General features: G+C 38.5%; 1 pseudogene; it reads right to left on the bottom strand.

Moving 5' to 3' along the window:
• Window positions 1-4,495: 4,495 nt before the first annotated feature.
• On the bottom strand, window positions 4,496-11,037 carry LOC102542255 (E3 ubiquitin-protein ligase Hakai-like; annotated as a pseudogene).
• Between the last annotated feature and the right edge of the window lie 1,223 nt (window positions 11,038-12,260).

The raw sequence follows: 12,260 nt of genomic DNA, 5'->3' as shown, positions 1-12,260 counted from the left end.
GAGTTTCTAACCTGGAGTAAGGCCCACAAATCTGCATTTCTAACAAATTCCCAAGGGAAGCTGATGCTACTGGTCCAGGGACCACACTTTGAAGGCAGCTGTGCTCACCGTTATACCAGCAACACCTTGCAGGGGACCACACTGTGAGACCCACTAGTCTAGTGGAATAGAAAGACATGTAAACGGGTGGGAGGGCATATATTTGGGAGTTTGAGATTTACAAATGTTAGCCACAATATATAAAAATACATTTAAAAAAAGTTTCTTCTGCATAGCACGGGGAACTATATTCAATATCTTGTAGTAACCTTTAATGAAAAAGAGTATGAAAACAAATACATGTATGTATATGCATGACTGGTACACTGCTGTACACCAGAGATTGACACATTGTAACTGACTATACTTCAATTAAAAAAAAAGAAAGGCATATAAACAATTAAAACATAGTGTGATAACTGACATGATGTAATTACACAAATGGTACAGCAATCACTGTGCAGAAGCATCAAAATCTTGCAGTTGGTTGGAGAAAGGTTTTAGAAAGAAGTAATGTTTCTGCTGAGGCTTGAAGAATGTCTTTAAAAAGAAAACAGAAACGACAAGGAAAAGTCGATGGGGGAAAACAAAAAGAGAAATATCTGGTAGAGGGAAATCTGTATGAGAAGACACAAGGTGGGGAAACTGCTTTTTTTAGGACACTGAAAATACACAATTGGAGAAGAGGATGCCCACAGGCCAGTAGAGGGAAATGAAGCCAGAGAGGGAGACAGGTCAGACATGAAGGCCTTTCTGGGCTAAGCAAAGGGATCTAACATTATCCCAAATTCTAGAGCTGTACATCAGTGTCTATAAACAGACTTACATGTTAGAGGGCTTACCTGGCAGCTGTGTCAGATAAGTGAGGCAGTGAGGCTGGGGGTGAGACCAGAAGCAGGGAAAGCAATAAGAAGGCACTTCCAGCCGTCCAGAGAAGCGATGAACGCATGCACTATGGTAAAGGCGATGGCTTGGGTGGCATAGCTGTGAGGGAAGCATAAAAGTAGAATCTACAGACCTTGATTACCAGTTAAATATGGGAGCGAGGCAGGAGTGTGGAGGACTAGGCTTCTAGACTGTACAGTGAGTTGGCTCAGGGAACCATTCACCAGGAGAGGAAGCACTAGAAGAGGAGTCTGCTGGCAGGGAGGTGATGATGCAGTAATGGATTCACTGGGGCTGAAGTGCCTGGATTACATCCAAGGGAAGTCGTCCAGATAACAGTTGTGAACAGCTATGAGATGCTAGTATATCAAAGCCCAAAATGAAACTTAATGTTCAAATCAAACAAATGTTTACTTATAGACTTTTTTAAAGTAACAAAAGTAGTTTTATTTTCATCAGATGATTTTTGTAGAACAGTGTGTAGCATCCTCCTACTCCTCCCTGGTCTAAGGTACAGCTGGCCCCCTTCAGAGTCAACAGCATAGGAAAGAAGAACGGGAAAAGGAAGGGACACTAAGTTAAAATTATTTATTTGTGATAAAATACACCTAATGATAATTATACTGGTAGGTGCTCTTCCTCAAAGCACATGCTGTGGCGTTTGCTACTACTTTTGCTCCTTCTCCCCTATAAATATACAAGGACTTATGGATATATTCTATCTTTACCCTAAAGAGGGAACCAACTATGTTGATTGCAACGAAACATAGGCAAAGTGTGGAGTAAATTAGAGTTAATGTTTTCAATTTTAAGCAACTATATAGATATTGCATTAAGAACCTAAATAATTTAGCTCATACAACTCAATAACCAAAAAAAACAAGCCAATCAAAAATGGGCAGAAGACCTAAAAAGACATTTTCTCCAATGAAGACATACAAATGGCCAATAGGCACATGGAAGGATGCTCAATATCGCTAATTATTAAAGAAATGCAAATCGAAACTACAATGAGGTATCACCTCACACCAGTCAGAATGGTTATCATTTAAAAAGTCAACAAACAATAAATGCTGGAGAGGGTGTAGAGAAAAGGGAACCCTCCTACACTGTTGGTGGGAACGTAATTTGGTGCAGCCATCATGGAGAACAGTATGGAGGTTTGTTAAAATACTAAAAATAGACTTACTATATGATTTGGCAATGCCACTCCTGGGCATATATCCAGAGAAAACTATAATTCAAAAAGACACATGCACCCCAATGTTCACAGCACCACTATTTACAATAGCCAAGATGTTGTAGCAACCTACCTGTCTGTTGACATATGACTGGATAAAGAAGTTGTGGTATATATATACAATGGAACACTATTCAACCATAAAAAAGAATAAAATAATGCCATTTGCAGCAACATTATCATACAAAGTGAAGTAAGGCAGACAAAGACAAATATCCTATGATACCACTTATGTAGAACTTAGAAGAAAATGATACAAATGAACTTACTTACAAGACAGAAAGAGATTCACAGACACAGAAAACAAACTTATAGTTACCAAAGGTGAAAGAGGGGGCGTGATAAATTAGGAGTTTGGGATTAACATATACACACTATTATATATAAAAAAAGATAAACAACAAGGTCTTACTGTGTAGCACAGGGAACTACATTCAGCATCTTGTAATAACCTATTATGAAAAAGAATATATGTAACTGAATCACTATGCTATACACCAGAAACTAATACAACATTGTAAATCAACTATACTTCAATAAAAAAAGAATCTAAATAATTGATGTATACTGAGCACTAATTAAAACATAGCAAGTGCTATGTGATGTTAAAATGCAACTAAGTCATGTGGTTTTTTAAAGGTTTTTCGGGGGGCGGGGAGGTAATTAGGTCCACTTATTTATTTATTTTTTAGAGAAGATATTGGGGATTGAACCCAGGTCCTTGTTCATGCTAGGCATGTGCTCTACCACTTGAGCTATATCCTCCCCACCATGTGGTTTTAAAAGATAAAAACTTAACGTTGACTCTCTAACAAATTTAATTTAAACAATTAATTAATAAGAGAGACTGTAGAAAAGGTAGAAACTTGAAAGCTTTTTTTCACAGAGTATCATATAAATGCATATAAAATACATACAAAAAAATGACCTTCAGAATTACAGATAATTTTAATGTTTATATATCAGTTCCTATAATATATAAATATTAAACAATGAGTATGTATTGCTTTTTTAAACTAAAACACAAAAATTATTTAAGGCTATTTTCCCTAATAAAAAATTAAAGTATTTTGAAATATATTTTTAAGCATATTCTAAACTGAAAACCTAAGATTATGCAGACATCTGTCCCTACAACAGATGTTTGCCCAACTACCTCCTCACTGTCTAAAATGCAGCCAAACGGTATCCAAATGTGATGTCAGTCTTGGTGACAGACATCTGGGCTTATGCAGAGCTGGGGGCGCTAATAGCTTGCTCATATGTGACTGAAATATAACAGAGAGAGATGGAAAGGTTGAACTAAACAGGGAAAGGAAAGCTTTAGGGCATCAATTTAGAAAGCCATTTCAGATTGCTGGGAACCATGGATGGATGGGTTAAAAGGAGGAGTTTTCTCCAAGGCAGCCCATGCTAACTTAAGCCTGTTTAGATGCAAAGATCAAGAATGCGCACCATGGTGATGATGACTCTATAAACTCCCTGAAGACAGATTTGTCAGTCATAAAGCATAGGGCTAGGTCATCAAGGTAAGAGCAGCCACCATAGCTCAGCTACTGCACAAATAGCTCCCACAACTTAGGAGATCCCAAGACACCAATTCAGAAGAGAAAATCTGAAATAAGGATTTATGCTGATAAGCACAATACTTTGCATATAGTCTTCAGTAATTTGATCACCAGGACTGGGAATATAATATCTGCTAAAGCTAAGTCCTCCACCATTTGTTCAGTGTTACTGCACAGTTTACTGAAGGTTAATCATCCTTATAACTTGGATATTAATGAGTAAACCATGAAATGAACACATGAAGATGACAAAACCTGAAGAAAATGTATAGTATATTAAACTCTTTCAAAGGTGAACTCTCCTCATGTCTTAACATTAGATATTTGTAATTCATGTTTTTAAAAATACCTTACATTAGAGCCAAATTTTAACTGTAAAACTGGACAATGTGCAATTCTCTGACCACAGGGGAAAGTGAAGGCAAAATGGCTAGTATGAGTTAGCTCTCACTGTATAACAAAGCATCCCAAATCTCAGTGACTTAAAACAACAAGTATTTATATTACTGCTCACAAAACTACAGGTAATCTGGGTGGTTCTTCTGGTCTCAGATGAGCTCCTGCCTGGGTCTGCAGTCAGGTGCGGGTTGGGTTGGAAGCTCTGCTAAGCTTGGCTACACACTCACACGTTTTGAGGTTGGCTGACTTTAGGCTGGTGTAGGATGGCTCTCCTCAATGTGTTCTCTCATCTTCTAGCAAGGTAGACCAAGTTTGTTCTGTTGACAGGGTTCTGAGAGAGTAGAAGCACACAAGGTCTCCAGGCTCAGAACTGGTACATCGACACTTCTACCATATTCTGTTGGGCAAAGTAAACACAAGGTCAGCCCATATTCAGGGTGGTGAGAAAACAGACTCCATCTCTTGATAAGAGAAACTGTGAAGACACACTAAAAGAGTGTAGCTATAGGGAGAGGTAAAGAATTAATTTTGCAGTCTGCTACAGACATAAACCAAACAGAAAATCCAAGTCAAATATTAGGAAAAAAGTTAAAACACAACAAGTGATGGCCAATGAAGTAAGCAATCCATCTCTTTCCTAATGCATGATGACATGATGAAAAAAAAGTTTCATTCAGCAGAGGAATCTCCACTTTATCCCAGCCAAATATGAACTCCATCTATATCACATTTTTACTAGGGCTGCCCTTGAAAGATGCTTAAAATATAACTGAGTTCTTCCTACTGGAAATGAAATATACCTATTGATGATTCTGTCAAAGAAAAAAATGTATTACTGCATTCAGCATAATGTTGCTGGAATTATGAGCTGTGCCAAATTCTGACACTTTTCAGAATGACTCAGATAAAACTTTGCCAAGAAAATTCCAATACCTGAGGCATTTTTTTCCTAAATTATCCAATTAATGACCTACTCTTTCCTCTTCCTTAGTTTTTATAGACACAATCCAAGCAGATTGCATTTTTCCATTTGTGACTCCTGAGCCATTTGAAAATCAAGAATAGCTGAATCCAGAGAAATAATAAAAATCTTTGACAAGCAGTACAGCAGGGGCACTGACCAATCACAACAGTCTGGCACGGGATTTTGCTCTGCTGTGAGCCCCACTCCCACCTCTCCACTCACAGGGGAGGGATGAAAGATGCCCCTATTTCACCTCCCAGGAGAAAGACACATTAATGAGACCCTTGAGAGGGCTAAACGTGTGCTCTCCAGAGCATTAGAGATACTCTAGACTGTTGTTTGGAAAGTCTAAGTTGCAGGAAACAAGCTGACTGATTTCTCTGATAGCTGAGGAACAGGGAGCTGGCAAGACTGGGACTGGCAAGTGCTGCCAGAGTTGATCAGGGAAAAGAAAGTATTTCTCATGGGCCAGATATTGCCCCTCGCTAGAAGCAGCTAGCGTGAAGGTCATCTTCTGTCTGGCCCCAGAGGACCATCGGGAGGGATGAACACAACTCACTGGAGAGAAGCTGTAGGAAGTGCCAGGTTCTCAGGGGCTGAACAGGAAATAAGAAATGAACTGGGAAAAAGATGTGTTCATCTTCATCAAGGAACTACAGGGAGAGATCCTAAGCAATGAGAGCAATTTTTATCAACTACAAAAGTGTCCGTGAAAGAAAGTATCAATTCTTAAAAACTGTAGTCAGGCCCAGAAAGCACTGTCCCAGTTTCATCTGGTGCCAATCAAGTAAGACCTTCGCTACTTCCCTCGCCTCTCCTCCTCGACCCCCTGCACTCTAACTCTGGAGAACCAAGACCTCTATTTAGTGAAACAGGGGAGAAGAAATCAAAGCAAATGTGGGCAAGGCAAGAAGGGGACCACAACATTCTCCCCCAACTGCTAGATCTCCACCAGCCACAGCTGGGGAAGTGGGCAAAGGCCTCACTCTTAAACCTATACTAAAGTTTAACCATCACATCGGACTGGACATTTTAATTACCGACCACAGGGCTTTCTATATAGATGTATAGAGAAAAGTCATGAGATGACCCCAATTTTCACCTGGGAGAAAGTAAAATGTAAAAAGAGGAAACAAAGATAAAATTGTTTTATAATTATACATTACTCTGTCTTTCTATGATGGGCCAGTACAGAGACCTACCTCTCTTAAAGATGACATTCTCATAGAGGAAACAAAAATAAGAAAAGTGGTTAGTTATATAATAATAAGTGCCATGAAGAAAAATAAAGCAGGGTGAGGAGCTACAGACCGCTGGTAGGATGGTGCTATTTTCCACAGAGTAGCAAGGCAGGCATTGGAACAGGAACATGACGCAAGAGAGTCAGCCAGAGGAAGATCTGTGGCAAGATGGTCCTGGACCTGCAGTGCAATGCAAAACCATTTGAGGGCCGAGTTCCACCCTCCCATGGTTACCCTGGTTGCTGGGTCCAGAAAGGATGGTAGCTGCCGAGAGAATGGAGACTAGTAACCAGTGACCAAATGTGTCAGGCAGCAGCTTCCAAATCACCTTGGATACCTACTGAAGGACTATATTACTAAGCCCATCCATCTCTCAAACCTACTGAACAAGAATCTTGTGGGAATAAATTAAAGGCTGCTATTTTTAGCTGATTTTCCACGAGATTCTCTCCTGCTGTCAGAGTCAGGAATCACTACCCTTCATGACACAGTGGCCATTTTATGAGCACCCACAAAAGAACTTCTGCTCAGTATCCAACTTCTGCTCTCTGAAATGTACATGTTTTATTTTGCCTCTTTGCTTTAAACAGATTTCATCTGTTATTAACAACAGTGCAGGACTTTCTGGCTCAAATTTTTGGTTTCAACTTTAACTTGGGCTTAATTTTACTATTTATTCTACCTTCATTTTCCCTTTTCTTGATACTTATTTTTATTTTTTATAAATACTATTTTTAGTATTTATGCATACATTTTACCATTTTTAAGAATTAAACTGCCACTTCGGCAATCTTCAGAGTACTATAATGCACTGTACGTACATGTAATTTAGACTTATACCTGTTACAACTTCAAAGCCTTCTCTGATATAAGGTGGGATTCACATTATCTCTTTCCTTAAATGAAACATTTATTTTGTTATCTTTCTACCCACCACAGTCATTCAAACAGTAACTGGATGAGCTCACACTTAATGCTATTTAAAATTTTTGTCTGCTACAACACATTCATCTGACCTGCTTTGCTGCATAACATATATTTCCCAAACATAACTAAAAATAAGTCTACCTCTTTTAACCCATGGGAATTTTATCATGATACTGATTTTTTCTGTCCATTACATTATCTAAGTGGTTTCATACCACATTCAACCATAGTGAATTTCAATAAAAGTAGGAGAGCACTTTATAGATAGTGGAGAAAATTTAAAGTGAATTTGGCTGTTTTCTTATTACAAGAAACAAAGAACGGTATTGTACCTTAACAGAAATATTTCAACAGCTCCTAAACTCGGGCAAAAAAAGGGAGTCAAGTTTGTACTAGTCTAAGTACCTACAATAATATGACAGAAGTCTTTACCACCAACATTTCATACTACAGCAGTCTGTACTCCTAATATCAAAGCATTCTCACTAGAAATACTGTATTAACACTGGACTTTCAAATTGCCAGGTGTGAAAAATCACCTACTTTAAAAAAAACGTACTGCTTATTTTAGGCTGGTCAAGGTTAAAATGGCCATTTATATTATTTCTAATTTCAGCTCTAAGCTTGCTTGCATCTGATCAGCCAAAACGAGAATTTGTTTTTCCTGTATCCAACAGAATAAAATGATCAATCAGCAATAAGTTCATTCTTTGCCAAAAAGAAATATGTTCTAAATTTATATATTATAAACTACATAATAAATTATATCCATATACTACACATTTCATAGTTATAATATGTACCATTTAGGAGAGGAAAAACTTCATGAGGGTTTATTCAAATGATATATAATAATACCCAAGAATGTCAATTTATATACACACACACGTATGAATTCTGAATGAAGTGTAAGTAGCCACCTTAGCAGGAACATAACAAGTCCCTATAATGCAAAAAATGATTCTAAGGGCACCTTCTAAAGCAATGAAATTCATACAATTTAGTCACATTCATTAATATCATTTACTTTTCTCTAATACAAAGTCATCCGGTAGTCTTACTGTTAACTTCATGCTAAAAGATTCTAAGTTTAGAATCTTTACCAATAAAAGAAATAAGAAATAATACTTATTTTCTCAAGTTAGATGGAAAAGACTTTTCATACAATAATGAAACCCAAGCAAACGTGAATTTGTTATTATAAGAATGATGATCATTAATATATTATTCCAATACTTCCATGACACTTAAACCGTAGTTTAAAATCTAATACACAAGAAACCATAAGGACAAACTCTACTATGAAATGAAGAATAATAAAATCTATTCAGCTCTAAATATTTAGTTCAAGACAATGAGCAGAGGAGCACACAATTCATCTGAATGACATCATTTAAACAGTGTAATAACATACTGTTACTTAAGACTAGTAAGTGTGGTGCATTATGTGATTCCAACCATTGTGAAAAAACAGTATTAACAAGGAACAGTATCCCTACCAGCTTGGAGCTTACAGAATCAATAACTTTGACCATAGCTTTCCAAATGATTTAATAATGCCTTTTAACATTACAAACATAAATCTATCATAGTACTGGAATTCTGATGTATTTTGGTGCTTCTGAGGCTGCCTAAAAATGAGAAGGTATCCAAGTGAAATTCATTATATACTTATTATATCACAAAATTTCAGTGCCTAAAATGTGAAATAATCGTCTAACATTTAGCTGTCTGCCTTACGCTATATTCGAGATTGTGACTTCCAGGATTTTTATTGTACTTTGGGAAATGAGAGGTAAAACATCATTTTAAAAAAGCACTATGTCAAATCATTACTGTACACCTTAAATTTATTCAGTGTTATATGTCAATTATATCTTAATAAAACTGGGAGAAATAAACTGTGACTGTGCTTATATTCATGGAAAAATAGCATTTTTACTATGTTGAAATTTAATCCTTTTATACAGGTTAACAAGACATATCACCAAAAAAAAAACCAACAACAACAACAGAAACCTTTTGAAAGTGGAACAATGCCAATTTATTTCAGGAGCTCAAATTATAAAAGGTCACCCTTGGATCAATTTCCCACACTAAGGGAACAAAGGTGTTAAAATACAGCAATGCTCCACTGAGCCATTTATCCACACTACAGTACAGAACTTGAAAGAAATCCTAACGTCCAGGTTTAAAACCATCTTAAGAGACAAGATCCTGTGTTTTACAGCTATCTCTGTAAGAGGTGCTCTTCCTTCCGCAAAGTTTAATTAAAAGGTTGGCTATATTTAAGGGTTTTTTTCTCATCAGTTCTTCAGTTCAAACCACTATTATCATTATTCATAGGATCTATATCTTGTCTGATATGAATGATATGATCCAGAAAAGGGGGCTAGGGAAGGTGGACCTTGCACTGGTGGAGGAGGTAATAAGAGTCTTTTTGATATAAGCCTCATACCAGGATTTGTTTTATCCAGTTGTGTAAACAGAGGGCTCTGAGTTTCTGGTTCTTCAGTGAATTGGGCTAAAGAGTTCAGATAATGACAGTTACAGGGGAATTCACTTACAGGTATACAACCATCATGAGACAAAGGAGATCCCAGAGGAGGAGGATTCCTATAAGGTGGTATGTGGGCAGTAACACACGCAGGTGATGGATTAGAAGTCATGGGTGGAGGTGGTACTTGACTACAACCCAGCTGAGGAGTACCTGAATACTGGAGAAAATATGACAATGGATGGCATCCTGGTGGTGGAGAAGATGGGGGTCGTGCACGTTCTTCTGGAGGCATACTATAAGGATGCAATTCCACTGGCTGACTGTGATATTCAGGATGATGGTGAGCAGGTACTGGGGCAGGAGGTGATAGTTCTTTGACACCAGAATGTGAGTCACCCTGAACAGGGAGGATTATTAAATTGCTGTGATCTCCTCTTGAAATTCTAATGGTTTCCTGATGTATCAAAAGAGGTGGGGGTGGCGACAATTTTGCTAGAGGACCATGAAGATCCTCGTGTGGCTGATGACTGTGCTTGTGTGACACACGTTGCACAGGAGGTGGTGACATAATGGTGTACAGCTCTGATGGAAAATGGCTCACGTGGTCCTTATCTAGCAGCATTTCACGGATTTCCGTTGTTGGTGAAGCAATAGAAGGGTGAACTCTTTTAAGCAGAGCACGGGTGACAGGGTTTTTTTTAGCTCTCTTATGGCGGTAGTTGTTATGAGCTCTTAAGTCTCTTTGAGACAAGTAAGTTTTCCTGCATTTTTGGACAGTGCTACACATGAAGACAGAACCTCACATGTGCTCCTCAATTTGCAGCACAGGAATACCACAGCCTGGACATATCTTATCTTCTTTTTGGGGGGTATAAACTAGCACAGTCATAGCAAAACGCATGCTTGCAAAGAATTATACGCCCGTTGATTTTAAAAGACATAATAGGCATATCACATTTGTCACAGAAATGAACTAGTAAATCATCCTTTTCACCTATGATGGTTATCTTAAAGTCCTCCCAAATGCATTCAGGAAATTTTCTTTCTTCCCAAGAGTTCACCTCCTTTACAACCTTACTGCTCTCCTCTATTACATTCAAATTCTTCACCAGTGGGCATCCCATTCATAGTCCTTGGAATTTGAGACACAGATTTGATTTTGCTCACCTGCTTGGAAATGAGCTTTAAAGGAACTCGTATTCAACATCAAGGCCACCATACGATCCAGAACTCTCGGTGTGTGGTAACTCACTTTCAGCGTCAGCTGGATCCATGTTTGGCTGTTCAGCTAGGAAGCCACCCGGGAGTGAAGTCACACTCCGCATGCGCAGCACAAGCCTCCCCACGCCCCAGAGAAGGAAGTTCGGTCAGATCCCTCCCCTGTGTCTGTAGCTTTGAACTTCGAGGGGTTCTTTCTCCTTTTCCCAGCCAATCTCACTACTCTGGTGGAGTCAGGCATAGTTTGGACAGGGGGAGAAAGAGCTTCAGGGGTCGCCAAGGCTGCTCTTCGTGTGCCATGTAGAAATGTGGAAATGTGGGAAAAGCGACTGATGGGAATGGGGGTGGGGGAACACAGCAGCAGTCAAAAGAATAAGCTCCCAGCAGACTCCACAGAGCGCTGCCTTCTGGGGCTGCCTTGTTTATTTTTATCTTATTGCACTTTTGTTAATGGCCTTAAATCCCTCATGGGGGGGGGTGTGTGTACATATGTATGTATATAGACATACATACATAGACACCTTTAAGATTTGGTCATGCTACAGTGAATATAAAATTGCCCTAGGTGGAGGGGAGCACTGTATTTATCTTATCAAGGAAGAATCATGCAAGAAGTAGTGAACATGGTAATTTCACAGTGCTAGACATTTGCTGCTCTTGCTTAAAAAATGATTATGGGTATTTAAGCCAAATTTCCCAGGTCTCACCTTCCTGCAAGTAGAAACTGGACCACAAAAACAACAACAAGCCATACATACTTGGCTTTACCCCACCCATAATTGTCACTCCTCTACACCTTAGGGGTCTCTCCTGAATGTGTAGACATTCACCCTTTTGGCTATGTCAACTGTCAAGTCTCTCCAAAAAACACTAGGGAAAAAAAAACAATGATCAAGGAAAGCAAAGTTTTCTGGACTTACTGCAACATAGGAGAACACTAATACAGTCTAAAGAGTATCTCAGAAGGGGGATATTAGGGACTGGTCTGGGTGATTTTAGGGCAAGAGAAATGGGTAGATCTTATAGCATGACAGCTAAAGATCAGCAGGCACAGAGAGTTGAGAATATTGAAGCAAGTATTAACAGGGAATATGTTATTCTTGTTAAGTAAACTCTTTATTTGGCTCACAATTTTATCTTTCAGGAAAAAGTACTTCCTGGAACAAGTAGCTAAGTTTGCTTATTCTCAGAAGTTCTTAACATAGGAACAGAAAATTATCCCCTGTCCAATTATTGTTTTACATGGTGACAGGGAATTATGTTGGTTTCTTTTTGTCTG

This window comes from Vicugna pacos, chromosome X, assembly GCF_048564905.1.
Source record: "Vicugna pacos chromosome X, VicPac4, whole genome shotgun sequence".
NCBI lineage: Eukaryota > Metazoa > Chordata > Mammalia > Artiodactyla > Camelidae > Vicugna > Vicugna pacos.
Note: the sequence above shows the minus strand (reverse complement) of the source record. Positions and strands in the feature narration are given on the sequence as shown.